This window comes from Vigna unguiculata, chromosome 5, assembly GCF_004118075.2.
Source record: "Vigna unguiculata cultivar IT97K-499-35 chromosome 5, ASM411807v1, whole genome shotgun sequence".
Lineage (NCBI taxonomy): Eukaryota > Viridiplantae > Streptophyta > Magnoliopsida > Fabales > Fabaceae > Vigna > Vigna unguiculata.
Window position 1 is genome coordinate 4,095,438 of NC_040283.1, and position 24,177 is coordinate 4,119,614.

At 26.8% G+C, this 24,177-nt stretch overlaps 1 non-coding gene across 1 annotated transcript; it reads right to left on the minus strand.

Annotated features, from left to right (window-relative positions):
- Window positions 1–17,126: 17,126 nt before the first annotated feature.
- TRNAK-UUU lies at window positions 17,127–17,198 on the minus strand. Its single transcript has one exon. It is a non-coding gene; the product is annotated as a tRNA-Lys (tRNA).
- Between the last annotated feature and the right edge of the window lie 6,979 nt (window positions 17,199–24,177).

The following is a 24,177-nucleotide window of genomic DNA, read 5'->3' on the forward strand; positions in this document are numbered from 1 at the left end:
AGAATTAAGGTTAATATCTAACATTTTCCATAAAATAATATTTAGTTTCTTTATATTATCCGAACTCGTCAATATTTTATGGAATTCCTGCATTAATTAGGTACGAGATCAATGATGGAACTCGAACAAAAATTTAAGAGGTGTTAAATTATATTTTTTATATATAAATTATATTTTTAATTAAAAAAATACTTTATTTTTTCTCTTCATTTTCTCTACTCAAAATAATCATACATGATAGTAGAATAAGAAAAATATGACTATCATTCATTATCATATCATAAAATAACCATAAAATTAATACAAAATTCCTAAATTTCAAAATTTAAGATTATACTAATTTGGAAAAAACAAATATAATTAGGGTTTATATCGATTTCATAAAAGAATTCCTAAAATAAAAATTAGGATAGATGAAAAACACTTAATTTAGGAGACACTATGTGAGAATGTGTTATTCAATCTCTCTCTGAGAAAATAGATGTAATGTGAGAATATGTTATCCAATCTCTATGTAAGATAATGTGAGAATGCATTTTTCAATATCTTTGTTTTTCAATATTTGTTTCTCAATCTATTTCTTTGTCTTTTTTTTTCTCTTTTTACACTTTTTTGATAGTTTACCTTATAACTAGAGACAAAACTCTAATCTCTTTTATTGACAAAGGTATTTATCACATTAATTTTTATTTTATCTTAATTTTATTTATTATTATAATTTTCCATAATATAAACTTAATATAAATAATATAATAATATATAAAAATAATTTAAAAAATATATAAATATATTAAAAAAATTAAAACAAAAAAACCTTGGAAAGTCGTCACTCTCCCTTGTCATCACCAAAGTCCGCTGATGTATGAGATGTACATATATGTCATGTTTCCATTCCTTACCTAGTCAAATATTCATATTTGCCTTATCTTCAAATTGATACCTCTAATTCGTTAGAAAAATAATATTTTAACTCACTTTTTTTGACCCACTTTTAACGCACTACTCTCATCACCCTTAGATCATCTATTTTAATTTTTTGCAGTGATGTGATGTGATGATCTAAGGATGATGAGAGTGGTGGTTAAAAATGGGTAAAAAAAAAGGTTAAAGTATCATTATCCAATTCATTAAGTAATCTAACATAATATATATATATATATATATATATATATATATATATATATAAGTATGATTATTTATTTTATCATATTTATCTTTTAATTTAATCTTTTAAATATTCATTTTTAAAGAAAATAATTGTTCTATTAATTTTATTTTTGAGTAATTATTATTTTTAAGTTTAAGTTTTCAATTTAACATTTTTTAAATTTAATTGTTTTTTTATTATAAAACTACTTACAAAATAAATAAAAATTATTTATAATAAAATTATGAAAATTATATTTATTATATAAAAAAATAACATGTTTATGTTTTCACTAGTAAAAAAAGATGAAAATTAATATCACTTTGCTGAAAAATGATATCTGAAATATTATGCATTTAGTAAAATTATTTTTATTTTATTTTATTTTTTGGAAAATTACTGATCACGATGGATTTCCACCTTATTTTTCGTATACATCCACCTAAGTCATGCACATGTTTAAGATGATGCTTATTACATTAAGCATCTAACTAGTTTACCTTAAGCAATTTACACAAAGCTGGAAAAAAAAATATCGTGGGACCTAAAACGATTTCAATAGCCATAATTTTGACTGATATTTAGTTTTTTAAAGTACTGCATTTTCTCATGCCATTAAATTTTGGACCTAAAGATTGAGAAACCGTGCTTATAGGACTACAAATTACAACACTTTTTCAAAGAATAAGCCTATATCAGGTACCCACTTGTAGAAAACGATAAAAAAATATTTCTGAATATTAATGTTCAACCATTAAAAAAAGTAAAAATTAAACATTTGAAGCCAAAAACAGAAAATAATAAAACAAAGTTTATATATAATCAAAAAATAAAACACTTATACATATAATTAATGTTAATTGTTGTGTGTGCCTATATTGTTAGTTTTCAAAAGGATAACCTGCATATTTTAACCTAAATATAGAGTAAAAAAAACAAGTAAAATGTATCAATTATATATAATTAAAGAGTATGGCTAAGAATAAATTTAAGAAGTATACGAGTAATATTAAGTATATGAGTAATATTGTCTCTAATATTTTTGTGTTAGAATTTTTCAATACTCAAACTAAAGAGGGATTGAGTGATTTCATTTACGAACTTAATTTCACAAATTCCATCTGTTAATTAACATAAGTTGAATATTGATGGTGCGCTTAAGGATTATCTTTGTTTGACTTCATGTGCTAGTAAAATGTGGGTAGTTTTTTAGTTTTTTGTTTTTAGATTACAAACTTCTATTAACATTGAGTTTATGAGGGTTATTTATGATTTGGAGCATACTTGAGGGAGAACTTTCAAATACTTAGGTTGAAAAATGATTCTTCATTATGTCATAGATTTTTAGATCAATGAATGGTTCTTTGAAGTCTTAAAGAGAGATGACATTCATCTTTACTTTTCTGTAAATATATAATTTAAAGTTTCTCATATTTTTCATAAAGTAAATCACCGTGTTAAATTAATTAATTTAACTTTTATTACTAAAGAACCATGTAAGTGGTTTAATGTTTTATCTCCATGTATTTATTTAAATTTTTTTCATAATATAGATTTTTTGTCCTTATATCTTGAGGTATAAATTTTATAATATGTTTTGTGCGATCTTTCACTGTTTTGTATTCTTTATTTTATTTTTACATTTTAATAAATTTTTATATAATGATAAATAATTTATAGGTTTTGAGGTATCAAAATAACTTATGTGTCAAAGTTAAAAATAATGTCTAATATTAATGAGTCATTTTATCATTGGTTCGTAACAATTTGCATATGTGAACTTAATGTTAATGACCTTCTTCCTACATCTTCCTGTTATATTATTATTCTTATTTATTCATATGTTACCTTCTCATCAATAACCTTAAATACGTTAATTTAATCAGTATTTAAATTTAAACTAAATCAGTAAGATAAAATGTGTTTTTATTTTTATTTTTTCCATATCATGAACTCACTGAGATTTGTGCTACCATTTGAATGCCACATTGACTACGATCCAAACAGCTTTTATTTATATAGAAAATAGTAGGTTGGACCAATCCAGGTTCACCTTTTCAACTTCATTCGTACCATGACAACAGATAACTGTAGCTTAGATATATAAGAGGTAATCATAATAGTTATCTATGGAAGATAAATTATTATATAAAGTTGGACAAGAAAGTCTACGGTGAGAGTTAAGTATATGTGTCAGATACTTTCCTTTATATATTATTTCTCCATATTTTGTAATATCAATTCTATTTTTTATAATATAATTATTTATTAAATTTTTTAAAATTTTGATGATTATTTTTATCTATTTTTTATAAAATTATTTTTTTATTCATCAATAATTAAGTTTTTTATTCATTTTACTTGATGTTTAACATTTTACTTTATTTTTAATAAATATAAATTTACTTTATATATTAACTTAATAAAAATATACTATTAGCACATACTAATTTATACTATCATTCATATTTAAAAAATGTGTATACTAAAAGCACTTTATTTATTATATTTGTTATTTATTATTTTCCAATTTTGTTTTTATTGCCAAAATTTTTATTCATGCGCATGCAATCAAACATGAAGCCAAAATAGATGTACGTTTTTGTTTTGGGATTTGAAGTGGAGGGCATGCTTATTGACCGAGAAACCTAGTGTCAATATTCTCAATTACAAGGCTTCAAACACTTTTAGCGACATATAAATTTATTTATCATCAAATGTATAACAATAATTTTAATGGTTAGAATTTTATTGAGTGATTGTTGAGAGGCATGAGCCAATATTGTCAATGGTGAGTACCCGCATGAGAGGGCAAAGGCCAAATGGACAGTTCCTAGCCTAGGGTTTGTTACTAATTAGTATAATTTAAGGATAAGAAACAACACATATGGAGTTGGTATCCCATAAAACAAAAGTTGAGTTGTTAATAGGATACACACTATTAATCTATATTCACTAGTAGAAGAATAATTTTTAATGACCATTATTTAGTGGTGGTTATAATAAAATGACAATAAATTAAAAGAATATATATATTTATAGTCAATTTAAAATTGATGATTTTTTCTACTATATGTTTTGTCTGCTTTCGTGTTAGTAATAGCAAGAGAATAGAACATGTGCATTTTACATTTACATTTTTTTCATATTCAATTTTTTAAATAGTTTCGAAAGCCTGCGTGAAATTTAATAGGATAGTCCTAATTTCGTACAAACTGGTATTTGAAAGAGGTTTATAATATATAGATGTTATTTTATTATTTTGGTGTAATTTCATTCTTAAGTTACTATAATAAGGCAATTTTAAAAAATAAAATTGAATTTAAAGAAGTCGTAACTTTAACTAAAATGAAATTATGTCAACTAAAAACGATATTCATGCAAAAGTTGAAATCATATAGCTTGATGGTGAGTTTGGATGAAACCAATCAAGAGGATGATTCATTTATTTGGAGAATTTGAAATTTTTTGTAATGAAATGTTTTGTTTGGATAGAGAAATTAAAAAGCATTTAAAAAACATGCATTTTTTTGAAGTATTTCAATTAGCTAAATTAGAAGGAATTTAAATACCCTACAAGAATGTGAAATTTAAAATTCTTCTCACTTAACCTCACACTCTAGACTCAACCCCAAACGGACCTGCCAAACCCAAGAACCATGATAGGCTGGGTTGGCCAAATACTCCAGACGGATCAGACTGACTTGATAATACAAGCGGGTCAAGAAGGCCCGACGACCCAAACAGACCGAGGTGACCTGATGATACAAACGAGTCAGGCGGGCTTGACAACTCGAACAGGTCGGTGGGTTCGATGGCCCAAGCAGGACAGGCAATCCCGATGACCCACACAGGTTTGGCGGGCTAGACAACCTAAAGGTGTTGGGCGTGCCTAACGACCCAAACGTGTTGGACAGGCCCAATGACCCAACCGACCCATTGACCCGACAAGCCTGACTGACTCGATGACCTAGTCGGTCCTGACTGACCTGACAACCTAGACGGGTTTGACTGGTCTGATGACCCGGGCGATACCTACCGGTCCAACGACCTTAGTCGGTCCAATGACACAGACTTGTCGGGTGTGCCCATTGACACAAACAGGCCCGACAACCCAGATGGGTCGACGAACTCGATGATCTAGTGGGTCTAAGTCGGGCAACAACCTAGATGGGTTGGGTCGGACTGGGTTGACAAACTTGACGGGCATGACTGTATGGACTGCTAGGCTGATCAGGCTTGTATGGATAATCGAGCCGACCTAACCTAGCCTGTTTGGGTTTCCCGACTGAGTCGTCGAGTCGGCTCGACCCATCTGGGTCGTCGAGCCCGTTTCCAAATTAATCATGAAATCAAAACATAATTAAACCTAAAATAAATAGTTTTAAAATTAAATTTTATCTCACAAGAAATTTAATTATTTTATCCAAAAAAAAATTTGAAATGTAAGGTATTTTAATTTCTTTATCCAAACAAGTTATCTAAAAAATGAAAAAAAATTAATTGTAACCAATTCAAATACAATACATTTTAATTTTTCAGTATTGTTGAAATGTTTCATCAAAATACAATGTGAGACTATTTAGTATTTAGATTCTTATTTAAAATACTCTATAAGAAAAGATGATAGCTTTGAGAGGCTGAAATTTGTTAAGGCTCACTCAACACGATGAGAAACACACTTTTTTTGTCTTCAGACAGCATGAATCCTAGGTTTTTCAACTGCATAAGCGATTGTGTTTCTGTTAATTATGCAATGAATTTGGACAGAGCTTTTTGATATGATAGTAGGGTTGTGGGCAAATTTATCCTCAGCAACATTCTCATATTTTTCAGAATGTTTTCTTTCCGGTTCAAAGATACGCGCCTACATCTTTTTCCCATATAATTGGAGCCGTATTCGTTCACTCTATATTATTGCTTTTTCCCTATTGAATTCAACTCTTTGACTTTCATCATATAGCTCAAAGCAAAAAACGGCTACCCTATATTCCATGGAAAAAACATTCATTTATTTCTCTAAACATTTCAAAGATGATGTCTCATTTACATCATAATTACACAAGCTATCGGTAATACTGCACAACGAGAGGATTATGATTAAAATCTCAAAAAAAAAAAAAAAAAAATTACAGTACCTGAGAGGTTTGATTATAGGCTTCAGTAAAACTTTTAAGAATCACAGTCTCATGCACAAAGTTAACAAATACAAAAAAAAAAAAAATACCGTACAAAAAAATATTAGAATCTAAATGATCTATAATTTAATCAATGACAAATTTATATTTTAATTCTTTTTTGTAGCCAAAATATTAGTAAAATATTAAAGACTAATTTAGTGATCACTTTACAATTCAATCTATTTTAAATACTAATAATTTTTAATTTATAAATTATTATTTAAATTAATAACTATAATTATTAATTATTTTTTGTTTATAAAACTAGTTACTGTTTAAGTATTTTTTTTAGTAATTAATTATTAAAAATTATAAATTGTCAGTATTAAAATTGTTTCTTTTAACATAATCTTCTGTTTAATAAAATTTTATAATTGTGATTTTAAGTTTGCAGTATAATACATATTACGCTAATTAACATTTAATTTGCTCCCAATATATATCAGTTTTAGCTATAAACTCACAATATTTACTAATAAGTTGTTTTGTTAGCGAAGATCCAAAGGCCATAAATATTTTTATATTCTTTTAACGAATAATCTTATTAGGCAACTTGTCAAACATAATTATTTTTTAAGCTATTGTTTTCATACACAATTTTTTTTTCACGAAATTAAGATAAGATGATAGTTCGGAAGGCAATCAATTATATTTTTATCGTCTAAATCAAATATGATTTAAATACGATTTGATTTTGATATTCGTTAGTTTTCTCAATTTGATTTTAATATTATTATTTTTTCAATTTGATTTTAACATTCATCATTCATCAATTTTGTTTAATATTTGATCTTTTTTCTACTATTTAGTTAACGAATTGCGAACATTGATTGTCACCTATGATACACGGATATGATACATGTATCGGACACATATCTGATATGTCGATACGTTTATTTTGAAAATAATAGAATACGATACGTGATATATGAATATTGAAATATGTACAATAATTCTTAAAAACATAATAAATATATGATTGTTATTGTGTGAATTCAAAAAAAAAAATTATTGTCACATAAAATTATCACTACAAGAAAACTCTTAAATAATGACCATTTTTAATAACCAAAAATACGTTAGAGACCAATTCCCTAATTAAAGACAAATTTAGAGACCAATTATTTTGGTAGTCGAAACCTTGATAGCTAATGTTAGTGACCAATTTTGAAATTAATTCATAATAAAAACTATTTTAATTACCAACTTAGAGACCAATTATAATTTTTTGAAATTATTTTAGTTGTAAATAATTTTTAGTTTTTAAATTGGTACCTATATTAGTCACTATATAATAACTAATTATTTTTTATCACTAAAATTGGTTATTATTCAAATAATTTTTTGTAGTGTACTACGACTTTATAAATTAGATGTTTTATTGCTAAGTATGGATAAAGTATCCTAAAGTATACGTGTAGGACACGAATACATTATCCAAATTGAAGTATCGGTGTATCATCGATTGCCACGTATTATTTCATCCTATTTTTAATCTTTTTAACTTTTTAATTTAAAAAAATATTAAATATCTAGGTACCAAGCCAATATCATATCATAGAGTCGGTATTCAATTTGATCATGATATTAATTATTCTCATTCAATTTGGTTCCAATTTTTTTTAGATTGAACAATTTTATCTCTTTTTAAATTGAGACCAAATTTAACTTTTATATAGAATTTATACGAATATTCTAATTAAAATTCACATTTTTATTAAATATTTTTAATTTAAAATTAAAATTGATTTAAAATTAAAAATATAATTTTGAAAATAAAATAAAGATCAACACCATTGATTTAAAATTTTAAAAATTAAAAATCACATAAAAATAAGTTATATTAGTTTATATTATTTATAATCAATGTAATTGTAGTGACCGCTAATATAGGCTTCAACCTTTTTTTTTAAGTTTGGTAGTATTGCTTTTTTTCCTTTTTGTCTTTGTTTTGAAAAGGTCTCTGAGTAGGACAACAAATGTTTGTACGTAACTGATACACGATATATTTATTGTTCTAATTTATAATTTGTGTTTTAGTTCTTAAATTATTATTATTTATTTTAAAGCCTAAACAAAGTGGAATCTCTTTAAATTAAAAATTTATCCATCTCTGGTGCATTTCTCTCCGTAGTAGACTTTAACATTAAATCTTATATATGTAAAACTAATTTATAAAACATAAAATTTATATTTATAGTGACTTGATAACGATTTATTGGTGAATAAAATAATAAATTTAGCATATATCAAACTTTGTTAAATTAGATTTATAATTATATTATATCTAATTCAACTCAATAAAATTGATTTATAAAATAAAATTTACACTTATTTTTATATTATATTTTTTTTTTTATAAATTTCTAACAATATAAAATGCCCAAAATTCATACAGTGGAGTGTAGTCATTGCTTTGAATGAGGAAGGATGGCCACAAAGAAGTGTAAAACGCTTGAAACTTAAAAATTTTAAGGTTTATAGTTTAGTTTGATATCACATCTAATCACAAGGATAGTTATGACATTTATAAATATGTATTATCTAGTTAGAGAGAGTTCCAAAAAGTTAAATAATGTCACCAATCTTTGGTTTGTCGTGATCCTTCGTCTTCATATGACCATATCTTTACTCCTAATCTCATGCTTTAAATAAATAAATGAATAGTACTCTTAAAATTTGATTCCTGTATTACATTTGAGTTTTATTAATGAAAAGAAGTACTTGGAAGAAAATATTTCTAACAAACTTAACTAAAATATGTTAATTATATGAAAATAAGAATTTAAAAATATTTAAAAATTTAAATATGAGTTTAAGTTTTACGTTAAATAAAAATAAAAATTTAGCACCATACGTAAAGATAAAAAAATTCATAAATTAATTATTTTAAGATTTTGAGTTAAAATAATATTAATGTCTTATATATTCATATGATGATGTATTTTTCTGTGTTCCTCTATAAAAGTTGAAAGTGATATATAATAATACTAGCTAGGTTTCCTTCCTAAAAATACATCATAATATTAAAAGATGACACAGGACGACATTTTTATTATAATGTATCAATATAGCTTCTCTTTCATAAAATAGTAATATAATAATAGAAAAATGTTTAAAGTCCAAATCTTCTAATTTAACAGGTTGTGAATAATATTTTACCATAATTATTGAGTTAGACTTACAATTTTAAAATCGTAGAAGATATTACGGGAAAAAGATATAACATTTAGAGTTTTACAATATAATACTTTCTATATATAATGTATTAGGATTACTTATTTACAAAAGTATTCCTTAATAGTTGCAAATTGTTCAACCCACAAATGAAGATACGTAATACACTACAATCCACTTCGTACCACCCAAGATTTAATGGAGCTTGTCCACTCTTAACACCAAAAGTGATGACCTTTCACTCCATTATTGTACAACCATGACTAATTAAGTAGTTAAAAGAAATATGTGGTCTGAAAAATACGAGAAAATATGATGATAGTTGTGGTTGCACTCCTTAAATAAAATGTGATTCGTGTGATTCCAGGAAATTAGGTTTTGGGAGAGGTAGATTTCTAAACTTATCATTTATTAATACAAAATTGGGTTGGTCAAAAGTGTTAAGAGTAATTCTATATTTAGATTTAGCATTTTAGCTCTCCAAAAGTCAATTTCACTATATTTTTTGAAAATATTATCGTCAAAACATTTTGAAATAATTTTTCAACCAAAACTTTTAATGCAGAGTAAAACAGTTAAACCCATATCACTACAAGAAAATGTCTTATTAGTAACCAATTTTAGTGACTAAAAGTTGTTAGTCACTATAGTGACCAATTTAGATACCAATTTACAAAATTAAAATTTATTGGTTATTAAAATAGTCACTAATATAAATAAAAAATTATAATTGGTCACTAGATTTGTCACTAATTAATTAGAGAGCAATTTAGTAACTAAGTTATTTTGGTAGCCAAAACTTAGGTGGCTAATTTTTAGTGACCAATTTTCTTTGGTAGCCAAAACTATGGTAACTAATTTTAAAAACTAATTTAGTGATCAATTATAATTTTTATTCATAATAATAACTATTTTAGTAACCAATAACTTTTTACTTTGTAAACTTGTATCTAAATTAGTAATTATAATAACTAACAATTTTTGGTTACTAAAATTGGTTACTAATGAAGCATTTTCTTGTAGTTATAGTCTTAAATTTAATGTGATTGCATATTATTGGAATATTATATATATATATATATATATATATATATATAATGATAATTTGTGAATATTATTTATGCTGTGAGTAACATGTGTATTGTGGTAGAAATCACTCATATTATAACATTTGATATAGGGTATTATGATAATGTTTTTTTTTTATTTTTATTGTATCTTTTAAGAAAAATGTCCTTTCTACTCTTTATTTTTTTTTTTCATTTATTTGTTCTTTTCTTGATTTACCTATTATGTGTGACTCAAGCTTTTTACAAACACGTAACATAAAAAAAAAGAATCATAATATTATTCAAGTGATCTTTCTTTATTTAAATTTTATTAAATAATATTAGTTATAATTATTACTATTATTATATTATTATAATAAGAAATAACAAAAATTGTTAATAATAACAATTTTACTAATATAAGAACAACAATTTTATTAATATTAATTTTATTATTATTATATTATAATTGTTATTCATATTACTTTCTGCACTGACAAACTCTCTATATACAGTTTTTTTCAAGACACTTTTACGCAACTTTCTTTTTATCTTTTCATCTGATTTTATTTCTTTCAAAACCAAACATGCAATTAGAGAGTATACAAATAAAAAGTATCTACAAAAAGAGATAATTAAGGTGTTACATCTATTTTAATTTTTAAATGATTTTATAATCAGAATAAAAAATTGTTAACATTGTAAAATTATGTAAGTGAGTTAAGAACGTAAGTGAAGAGTGTAGCATCATGATTTAAGTAGTTGCCATGCTTTGTAAATCATAGTAGATAGTTTCACAAGACGTTTTATAAATCATGATAATGAAAGATGAAATACTTTCACCTTCAAAAGGTATACAAACTAAAAACAAATAAGTAAACTCCAACTCGTGTGTCTATATGTTTCAAGCGTGCACTAGTTCTACATTGAATGAGGAAAAGGAGACAAGTTGTGTGAGACTAAAAAACAAAAAAACCGTGTCAATATTAATAGACTCTTTCAACGTTGTCACTATCATATCATGCATGTAATCCTCCTCCATTAACTTTTCTAAAATCTGGTGCAAGAAAAACAGGAAAATGAATGCTTGGAGTATACTTAACAATTATATGTATAAACTATTTTTCCGTCCAAATCATTACAACCTCTCTTGTTTGTTCATCGTGAGGTGGCATATAGGATCGAGAGAGAAGAAAAGTAAATATTGTGATGAAAAGATGAGATTTTAATGTGAATAATTGAAGACAAATATGAACACTATAGGATGAATAAACAGTAGGAAGTGAAAAATAATGTTTTGGTTAGAACAGCACCGTCCACCTTTGTGTTCATAAAACCATGTGGTTGCGACTGAAGGCCACACCGTCCTTGTTCTATGTTCTGTCTCAATCATTGTGATATATGTATGGCATTCCAACCTCTGTATATCTTCACCTTAAACTTTTCCTATGTTTATCTTCATTGCTTTGAGAGTTAGGTATATGTGTGGTTCGGGATATAAACGAGGGTGAAAGCTTATTGGATCAAACTTTGTGAAAAATAACGTGTTATGCATGGTGGAGTTTGCACATAGCTAATGTTTTATTAATAGCAACAAGTTATATCTATTCCATAAACAACCCGACAAGAGAGATTAAAATTAACTTTACTATAGGTTTCGGATCTATCAGGTCATACAAATCAGAGCATTCAACTGATACTCTTCTATTCAAAGTGAGAATCGTGTCTTATGAGCAGGACGAGACCATAAATTATCTTTTACTTACCGCTGTAAAGTGATTACCAAAATATGAAATATATGTAACAAATGAACTCGGAACTTGAGGGTAAGCCATAATCAAATTTAAGTACATTTTGAACATTTTCATCTTTTAGAGCTAAACCTCAAAGGTGGTATGTTATGGAAGGGGGTGTGGATTGCTATAGTGTGGACTTTACGGAATCATAGCAATAATATTTTTTTAGGAGTGGTGTACCAAACCCAGACCCAAAAGAAATTTTTAGTTTGATCCAAGTGAGGGTATGGACATGGTTGAAAAATAAAATGACAAATGTTAATTTTTCATTTTCTGATTAGTGTTTATGTCCTGTTCTGTGTTTAAGGTTCATAACTTAGAAACCCTTTATCCTTTTCGCTTTACTTTGCTAGGTGCAATAATAGGTTACCTGTATAGGTTTTCTAACTTATAACCTAGACTTTACGATCTAAAATGCTTGCTTTTTTTTTGTAGAGATGGTCTTCAACTTTCTATCTATGGATTAATCAAAATCTATTATATGTTTGGATGAGCTCTTTACAGAGTAGGTATAGGGAGAGGTTTACGTGGGAATTCATTGGAACCACTATCTTTATTTGCATGCTAAATATGCAAGAGGAGTGATTGTAACTTGTAACAAGTCGATATTTTGTGCTTGAGGACTGAGTATAACATAAATTAGTAAAAAGAATACCTCTAATACTCACCTTACCTATATGTATAGGATAATATTCATAACTCTTTGTGAAAATTTACAAACAGATGAAAATGATCTTGATAGTTAAAACTATAGGCTATACTTGTTAGTTTGTAATTGATGAACTAGTTTTTTTATGTGTAAAAGAGTTAAATAACCCCTAAGTGCTTTATTATTAATATAACGTTGATTTGCCAATAAAAAAAAATAGCGTGTGAGATCCCTGAATGATAGTACAAGTTTACTTCTTAATATCAAGAACAAAAATATGTTGTTTTAGAGATTTTAAAAAATGTATTTCATCTTAAAATTATTTTAGCTAAAGTTTCTTTTAATTTTTTTTCTCTCAAAAAAGTTACCCGAACGATTTTCAAAAATTATAATTAGATTTAACTAATTTAGGAAGAATAATGCGTCATACCAAGTTTGATATTAGGCCTATATTTACCAAAAATATGTATTTATATCATACAATTTTATAGTATCATGTCCTCAAGTTTTTACATTTTCTTATTCGTAAATCCTATCCTCAAGTCTTACAGTACTTTAGGTTGTATCTCTAACTTTTATAACCGGCAAAGTGTGAAAAAAGAGAGCTTACATTTTCGTAATTTAAAATCCAAAATTATATTTATAAAAATATAAAGACCTAATTGAATTATTAAAAGTATGTGAACAAAAACACGTATTTTGTTAAAAAAATTAATGTGAGTTAAAAGTTTTATATCTAATTAAAATAAATAACATACAATTAAATTGACTCATAACTTATTGATAAATTGATTGATTTAAGATATTAGAAAAGGTTTAAACTTCTATATGAAATTTTCACATATATATATATATATATATATATATATATATATTTTTTTTTTATTGTAATGTTATTTAATTGTTTATCATGTTATTTGCATGCAGAATCGATTCACGACTCGCTGAACACAATGATAAACGTGTGTTTTTGTCTTCAGTCAGCAAAAATCCTAGGTTGTTCAACTGTTTAAGCGACGGTGTCTGAATTAATTATGCAATGAATTTGGACCAGGTTGTTCTAATATAAGGATATGTTCAATAGTCTTACGGGCAAATATTTTGCATGCATGGTTTTTCATCAGCATGATTTTCATTTTCCGGCATGTTGTGTTTTTCAGGTGACAGATCCACTTGAGAGCGTGGGTAGCACAAGAGAGTGAAGCATTACCTAATGAAAAAAGGTTGTTTCATATCATTTGATAACTTGTATAAAATAAAATAGTCTTAATAAAAATTAATTTTTATATTTTTATAGAAAAGAGAAAATAAATAGTTATAAAAAGTAATATCAAATGGTACTAAAAAAAAATATGTCAAAATACTATTATCTTTACCTAATAAGGTTAAAATGTTGGTTTCGTTTATCTAATTACTTAATTAGGCCAAACTAAAATGGGGACCAGGCTTTCAATAATTAAACTCTAATTGCTCTCATCCTCCTACCTTATAACTAATCACATTAGGCTAAAGATACTTATAGTATATTTAAATTATTTTCGTATAATATATTTGCTTGTAAATGGATTTATTTCAAGTATTTTTAAATCTTTAAATTCTTTTGACTAATAAAAAAAATATTTGGAAAAAGCATCTTAACTTCTCCCTGACTAAGTCCAGAGTAATAAAATAAAGTTATGAATAATTAAATTGAAAATTGAAAAACAAAATCAAATAACTAAAAGTTGGTGAGAAAAATTACGTATAAATTTAATAAACTAAAGTTACGTATGATTAAAAATTAATGAACTAAAATTGCGAGAGAAAAATATTTAGAAACCAAAACTATAAGTTTTACAAAGTATAGGAATTAAAGATATAATTAAGCCTATATAATATATCAATATTATGTAGTACTCTGAACTAAGAAAATGATCTGGGATTAGTCTTCATAGAGAATATTGGTCGAATGGAATTTAATAAACTGGGTCAACGCAATATATCATTGCAATATAGTAAAAGAAAGAAAACAAAAATGTCTCTTATTAATATATATTTAGCATACACAAAAATGTCTCTTATCATATGCAGAAAATATTATTGGCAAGAATTGTGTATTTCTAACATTCGACAATTTAAATTTCAGTTTAGAATGATTTCTACGTAATCGGTGCCGTATTCGTTTTATGGACCACATATTTGGCCAATTGAATTAAACTTTCTGACTTTGATTTTTCCTAACAAAGGATTTAAATGTTAACCAAAGCTCAAGTTCAAATTTCGGCTACCCTATTTTGCATCTCAAAAGCATGAGTTTAACCTCACATGTGTTTGAATTGATGTCAAATAATGAGGTTCAAGTGTTTTTCAAAAATTTCATTTGGGGATAAACGCTTTTCTTCGATAAATCATACTCGGAAAACTTCAACGTAAGCTTTAATATTTTTGTAAAACAAAAAAACAAAAACAAAACGTAAGCTTTAATTGAAAAGAAATACTTTGACTTGGATTACACCAAAACCAAAATCAACACCGTTATTATCATTTCCATTTTTGGCGGCACACACACCATCACCATCTTCCGCTCTTTCGTCCACACTAGACTGTTTGCATTTGTTGCATCACAAAGTCACAATAAGATTTTTCATCATCTTTTAACGTGTAAATGAACAACATAAACATGATTCACAGGTAGGAAAGAAGGATCTTGTGATTCCTTCCATTCAATTTTATGGGGAGCCTAATATTTCGTTTTAATTTATATGATTCTTTGTAATTTACTTTATTGCTACATGTTAATTTTGCCTGTTTTTCCTTTTAAGTGAGATTCAATATCATCGAAAGAAAAAACATGATAGGCTATCACATAACAACAAATCAATAAGTCATAATTTGCACAAAAATATATAGTCAATTTGACTTATAAAATATTAAATTATGAGAATAGTGTTTAGGAAGAGTTTAGATGTGACCTATTTGAAAAATTGAAGCATTGTATCAACTCAATTTTTGATATGAGAGTACTTATTAATAAACTAGTCACACGAGATAATTTATGTAGTAGAGATATATAATTAAAAAAGTAACACGTGTGTTATGTGTGGAACCACAAATAAAAATGTAAGTCATTTATTTTGTTTTAGCTATAAGGTAACAACACAAATATGACAAATTTGTGACTTTTGGATAGAAAGAACTTTTATTTATCATAATAGTGCAAAAATACATTTTAGCCAATTTGAACTCATAAGATTTAGTAACAAATGTAATTATATGTGACAAAGTATGTGGTTGACTATCATTTGTGATATTTGAACTCATAAAAAATGGAGTTATTTTTAGAAATGCAACAATAGACGTAGAGGAAGTTTTTATGTTAGCATAGACTAGAGCATGAGCCTGATCATACATAAATATTTTATAATATTTTCTTACTCTGACTAGTGTTAATGTCTCAGTACATGTCTACTTTTAGTTTAAATCAGGTAAAAACTAAGTTTAGGATGAATCAACCTTGTTCTTTAATCTTATAGTTTGGTGAATCACGATCGACTTATTCTTTGTGGTTTGATTAATATTTAAGGACCGCTAAAAAACAACACTTTTTACCATTGTTCAAAGTGGAAACAAAGACATACTAGATGAAGATCAACAAAGATGAACAATGATGAAGATATGATGTGAAAATTAGATTGTTAATTATGTAAATTCATGTTTTTGGGGTAGTCAAGAAATTTTTTGATGTGTCTTATAAGGATGTATATTCTTAACAATTTATTGTGGTATGTTAATTGCTTTTTCTTTAATCTTGTAAGGAAAGATGTCCATAACGTGACAATTCCATGTTCTTTTTCTCTTTACTTCTTTTTTCCTGTTTTTATATTATGTTTCAGAAAATTTGATATCTATTTTCAATACATATTTGTTATTGTTATTGTTGATAAAAAAAATCATATTTTACAAGAGATACTTGATACTGATAAAATCCTAACTTTCAATTTTTTTAAGTAATTAATTATTTAAATATTAAGTCACAAGTTATTCTGTGTGTTCTTTTTCTACCGGTACAAATGAAGTTTTTTTAGAGTTTAGAGAACTGAATGACGAAAAATGTTAATTTAGGTATTTTTTTAAAAATGTAAAGTTTTACGCCGTCTGTGGGGATCGAACCCACGACCACGTGGTTAAAAGCCACGCGCTCTACCGCTGAGCTAAGACGGCTTTGCTGATAGTTAAAACAAATATATATAATGTATTTATTGTACTCATACGTTCCAAAAAATATTATCTAAATTTTCAGATTATACGTCTCAAGAAAACAGAAAAGGAGGTGAGAGGAAATTTGAAATAAGCAAATATAAAAACACATTATAGACTACATGTTTTGAAGTAAGATTAAGCATATTCTAAACCAACATGTCATTAATCCAAGTGATATTAAATTCGATTTTCATGTTCGAATCATGATTAAATATGGAAGGCTCATTAAAGGTCATTGTCTAAATTTTTCCAATAGACATTATACATTAACAAATTCACTAATACACATTTCATAAATTAGGGCTTTGTTAATATCAGTTAACATCTTTATATAATTATATAAAGATGTTTTCACTATTGTAGATAAGTTAAAAATAGAAAAATAAAAGACAAAAACATATTGGTGATGGAGGAAGAAATGGGTGTACGAAGAAAAAGTCTTACTGTTGTATCCAATGATTTGGGCCGAAAATTAATGTAACAGCCCATTTTACATATTTAAGGCCATGAGAAATTAAATAGGACACGTTTGCTTCTAATAATTTTCTCTTTCGCATTTTTTTTGTTATTTGTTAATGTATTTTGAATTATAAAATCTGTATTGTGATTTGTACACATGTAAAACATGTTTGAAAGTATTATACTATTGTTTTCGAACTGTGAAATTTGCATCCGACATTCCGAATAGTCATTTTGATATATATATTTTTATATTGGAAACTGATTTTTTCAAAGTGCACTTTTTACGTTTTGAATATTTTATTCTGAAAATGCCTTTGAAAACAGTGAACTCAATTTTTTTCTGGTTGTTCAAAGGCTTCATCGTTGCCACAAGATGCATTGAATGTTTTCTTAGACCAATTAACATTAATGTCAGAAATTAAAGCCCATTTTTTTATTAAAAGAATTTGTACATATTATTTATATTATTTTCACAAAGAGAAATGATATAATCTAATGTCTAATTATGTTTTAGGTGAACTAAAAAACACTTAAGCAAACACAACAATGATGTAACAGCTATGCCAAAGAAATTGTGAATTTTTCCAGACATTATAAAATTCTTTGATTTTCTTAGCATCGAGTTTTAAGGTGAACGATGTAATGCATGCCTACAGCTAACCCCGCAAACTTTTGAAAGTATCTTCAAATTTGGTTACCAAAACACGTTCTTTTGTAAATACTTAATTTTGTATTATTTTATTATCCAATCCAAATGAAGTAATCTTTTTAACTTCCACATTTTTTTTTTCAAAGGCAGAATTTGAATTTTACTAAGTTTGGTATTAACACGAGGTGTGAACAAGAACAGCCAAAATAAGGTATCAAAGATCACTAAGACAATATTATCCCTACCTCCTTTCAACATAATGTAAAGGTTGCACTACAATTATTCTACCTTACCTGCTTATAGTATAAATATATATATATATATATATATATATATATATATATATATATATATATATATATATATATATGACCAATTGAAGTAATTTGTGACACAAAATTCATATAACCCAAATGACTCTTCATACATAGATATCTTTTATGCATTGTGATAAGTCATCGATAAAAGTGGTGTTGGATTTGGTTGTGTTTTAAGGTATGCATTCTCATTAGGATAAAATCAAAACACTAAAATGATTTAAACATGCATATTCTTTTCCCACACATTTTTAGGCACGGGTAATTTGAACTAACCAGAGACATATTTATGGATAATGTTGGTTATTGTTTTATCAGCATGAGTAATGTTGATAATCAAACAAAACCAGAAAGTAATGGGTAATGCTACAATAAATTATGAGGTACAAGAAGAGTTGAATCGTAAAGATTTTGACGATGACAATTACGAGGAACCACGAACCAAATATTGGAAGATTATTGGAAAACTATTTAGTTATTGTTTAAAGCCTCTTGTAATAAGTTCTTATTGTATGTAGTTGTTTAAGTTAGCTTAGAATTTCATAAAATTGTGGCAGACACTTAATATTTCTGTAACGTTTTTATTTTTGCAAAATGTACTATGATAATCAATTATCCTAAGTTTTCTTCAGTTTTCAAAAATGCCACTAAAATAATTGATTATCTTAGTGGATAATCGATTATTAGCGAAAAAAATTGTTTTTAGAAACTACTCTGAAATAATCGATTATCATAAGCGATAATCAATTATCTTTGGCAGTTGGAACTTGTTTTTTCAGTTTCTTGACCTAATTTTTAAAACGCTATTTATAGAGCTCATAACAACTTTCAAAAACACGTTTCTGAGAATCAGAATTTTAGTATTGTGATTGCTAAAGAACTGCCTAAGTGATTTTTAAGAAAGGACCTTTGAAAAAACTAATGCGGATAGAGCAATAACTTTTACCAAGTGGGTTCTTGGGGAATTGACTGTTGTTGTTGCTGCTAGGAAAGTTGGTCATCCTCTGTGTGTTTCAGAGGAAGTGTTTTCATCTCTTGTGTGAGATGTGTTATCTAATTACTCTCTTTTATATGGTTGTACCGTGTTTGTTTTAATGATTTAGTTAATCTCCTTATTTGAGATATTAAAAACTAGACGTAGATTCTTTTTGATATGAACCAGTATCAATACTTTTGTTCATCTTCTTCCCTACTCTATTTATTAAACCGCACTTGCTTTAAATGAACTGAATCTTTCACTTAAAATAGAAAATTTTTGGAAAAAAAATAAAGTCTTAATTTTTATTGATAAACCAATTCACCCCCCTTTGGTTTTTGTCCATACGTGAATTAATGGTTGTCCATTGATTCGAAAATGGTTGGACAAAACTAAACCTTTGCTGAGAGTGCCTCTATTAAAAGACCTTCACTTTTTTGTGAGTGAAAATTATGTCTTTTGGAAAGTAAGAATGCAATTTTTTCTCGGATTTCTTAATCAGGATTTTGGGATGCAGTTTTAAATGGTTCTTTTATTCCTGTGATAATTGTCGATGATGTTCATGAAATTAAACCCTTGCTCATTGGACTGTAGATGAAAGCAGAAGAGCCCAATATGATGTATGGGCAAGAAAGATAATATCATCTGCTTTAACCCTTTACGAATTTTATAGGATATCTATTTGCTCTAGATTTACATTTTTTCAACCTAATTTAAATTTGATTAAAACAACAATGAATCCACGTTAAATTCAAGAGATCAATCTAATGAATCTGACTATTAGGTCTATTAGATATGGGTTGGGCCGAGTAGACTCAACCTTTCTTCTTAGGTCATCTCGGCTCAACCATAGGTCCTCCTCGACCTTCGGCTAGAATCAACTCTGTCTTACCTTTGGTTAAGGTCGATTCAGACTGATCTTCAGTCGATCCAACTCGGTCAAACTTCGTTCAAGCTTTGGTTGAGGCTAACTTGGTCGAACTTCAGCTACGAGCAACTCGGGTGATCGTCGATTGGGGCTAATTCAACTGACCATCGATTGGAGTTGGAACTAAAAACTTGTTACGAGATTGGCAAATGTACCAAATCGTACAAGTAATAAAGTGAAAAGTCCAAGTATCGGTTTCCAAGATACTTGTGCAACAAGTGAAAACTATTGCAATTCATAACTCAATTAGACAAACAAATTTCATGAAAACAAAAATAAAATTCTTTTTGTATTTTTATCAAACATGTGGTGTACAACAATATATGATAAAGGCTTCACTGAGATTGTGTTTCATGATTCAATTCAAAGCAAAAACATCAAATAATATATTTCTAATTCTTTCTCTAGAATTCACACCATTTGTAACAAGTAATGTCTTACCGACAAGTCTAAATGTGAATCATAAAAATCATATGTCTACCAATGTTTATTATAAGTTTGCATTAATATCAAGATTTTGATGTTATGAATGACTAAATGTTCAACATCTATGTCTAAAATGTGAAATCTATTACTTGTTCTATCTTAGTAAGATTTATCAAATTATCTCTCAATCAGCAGTTACCTTCACATATGCAATCAATCTAGCATATGCAATTAAAACAAGAATAAAACACAAGAGTGATGAAAAAGAATTATAATGAATAGTGAAATTCACATAGAGTTAAGAATACATTATGATAGATAAGAGAGTTACTACTCCTTAACATTCTGAATATTAGAATAAGAATAAAGATGAATACTACTCCTTCCGAATGTGCTTTTATCCTCTCTCCTTTTAGGTCAAATGTCATTTTCCTGAAAAAAATTATTCTTTTCCTCCCTCTCCTAAATGGGTGTTTATTTCCTATAAGGGTTGTTGATTTTTTTTTTTTATTCTCATAATAGATTACACTGAATCCATTATTTCTAAAGTTCAGTTTTTGAAAACTGAACCAAAAATAATTTCTCTTTATAGAAGACAGATTAATATTTCTGTAATTAACTACCATCTTTTAAGCATAAAAAATATGCTCATGACCCGAACACTACCTTATTTAACATGTACAAGACAAACATATAACACATTAGATCGATGTCTTTCAATCTAATGAGTCAAGCATAAATATATATACAAAGAGGTTATTCACTTGGTTACAATTAAAGTCACGTGTTTATTTGCTTGGGAAAAAAATAGAAATGTTGAAGCTTTCACGTGTTTCACATGAATCTCAAGACAAATAGAACTTTAGATTATTTGAGTCAACATTTACTTTTAGGAAAAAAAAAACCATATTTAAACTTGTTTTTGACTACCATATTATAAATAATGAGACATATTTATTGCTTAATTTTCGTTAACTAATTTCTATTAGGGAATTTATAGGGTCTTCTATGTTAACTATTTTTTTCCTAAAACATGTTATTATGTGTATATTCACATTTGATATATATATATATATATATATATATATATATATATATATATAATTTAAGTAGTTAAATATATTTTTCATTGGTAACTATTATAAAAAAATTGTATTTTATCTTTAAACCAAGTTATAAATTATTTCACCTCTAAGTTTTATAAAAATAATGTAAAATATCATTTCAACAAAATGACATGTGGAAATGAAGTTCAACTAAACACTATAGTATACCTTTCATATGTATGAAATTCAGAACCAAATAGATTATATACTTCTACTTTAGAAACAAAATATGATTTCTTACTATAATTATAAAATTGGTAAGAAATAGACTTAAGCTTAACCCAATCTTACATAATCAACTTCTAAAGTGAAGTTTGCACCTCATCTATATATTATAAAATTGTCTTATTTTTAGTCGATGTGTGACTTCCAACAAGAATAGAAAACATAATTAATCTTAATCTAATACACTACTTAATTAGATGGTGTATATTAAAAAGAAAGAAAGGTTAGTAATAATTAGAGATGGAAAAGTGTAGAAGTAATATCCTATATTTTATTTGTGAAAATAGTAAGTAAAGTTGGGGATGGTGCATGGAAAACATGAATTGCATGAAATTTCCCTTTTATCAAGTTATGTAGGAGCTAAACACAAGACTACACTTCACTCACTTCAAATTAGGCCGTTTCACGTTTAACTTGCTGACAAATTGTCTCGTGCGAATTGTCTAGTGAAGATATAAGAGATGGGTCTCACTTACTTAGGAGATTTAGCCAATCATAAAAGTTTTTTCATCTTTCATGCTCACATTTTATGGCTTTATCTTCTGGAGATGAATGAGATGGGACCAATTTCTTCACTCATTTACCCAATCATACTCTTTGGGACCCTCTTCTGTCTTTTAGATACACAAATCAGTGTTATTCCACCATCTCATATGCAAATTTTTTTTATCTTTTTCTTAGTTTTGGCCCCTGCAACACAACCATAAATTTCTCTCATGGTAAAAGTGCATGACAAGCACATTCTCCAAAGCAGAAACAAACCCTGGCCATCCAAATCCACCATACACTGTCATATATATTAATTGTGATCCACACAATTTATCACAAAAACAACTTTTTAAACACAAAAATAGAAAAAAAATTTCGGTCATAACATTTTAAGTAAGTTTCAGTTGAGTCACTTTTGTTTTGAGACACGTTAATAAATTGTTTTTTTTTAATGTATGTTTTACACATAGGAGTTAATATATATACTTTTTCTACATTCTAAACCCTATGGCACATATGTCAACTTAAGAAACACATGATACATGAGTCCTATAAGAAATACAGGTGAGTACCGTCACGAGCAATTTAGATTCTCTGATTTTTAATTTTTTTTAATATACTATTCTTCTACTAAACAATATAAAATTTGATAATTTGTAAATAACCTAAAATTTATCTAAGTTAATTGTTAATAAAAAATATAGTTTCACCCGTAATAGTTAAAACTTCTCGTAGCGAGATTTGTATTTCTTGGACATATAGTTTCATTCGCTATCGTTTCGTTATCTCACCATCAATTTATTAATATTTAGTTTCACACATAAAATGTATATACCTGAACTATAGATAAAACAATTTGATAATATATAAATAGATGCACACCTCACCTTACATATATATCATTAAATACTTGATACTAACTCTTAAAATAAATGTCCCTTAAGGTCAAATGAAAATAAAGTACATTTTTTTTCAATGTATCAATAAAGAAAAAAAAATCAACACCAAACGTAATATTAAACTATGTTTATAAAAACCTAAGCAAGTATAGAGAACTAGTGAAAGTTGAAAAGAAACACCTTCAAACATAATACATAATATTGTTATGACGACTGAGGAGTTCTTATCATCAAAACAGACGTCGTGAATATTTTGTAATTACGATAAAAATTTTACGATGATTAGTTAAGAATTGTCCTTAAAAGTTAAAAATCAGAGAGAAAAATAACAGTTTTATTACATAATTATCATTAAAACCATATATATATATATATATATATATATATATATATATATATATATATATATATATATATATATGAAGATTATTTAAAAAATTGTTGTCGTTTCTTCTGCTATAAC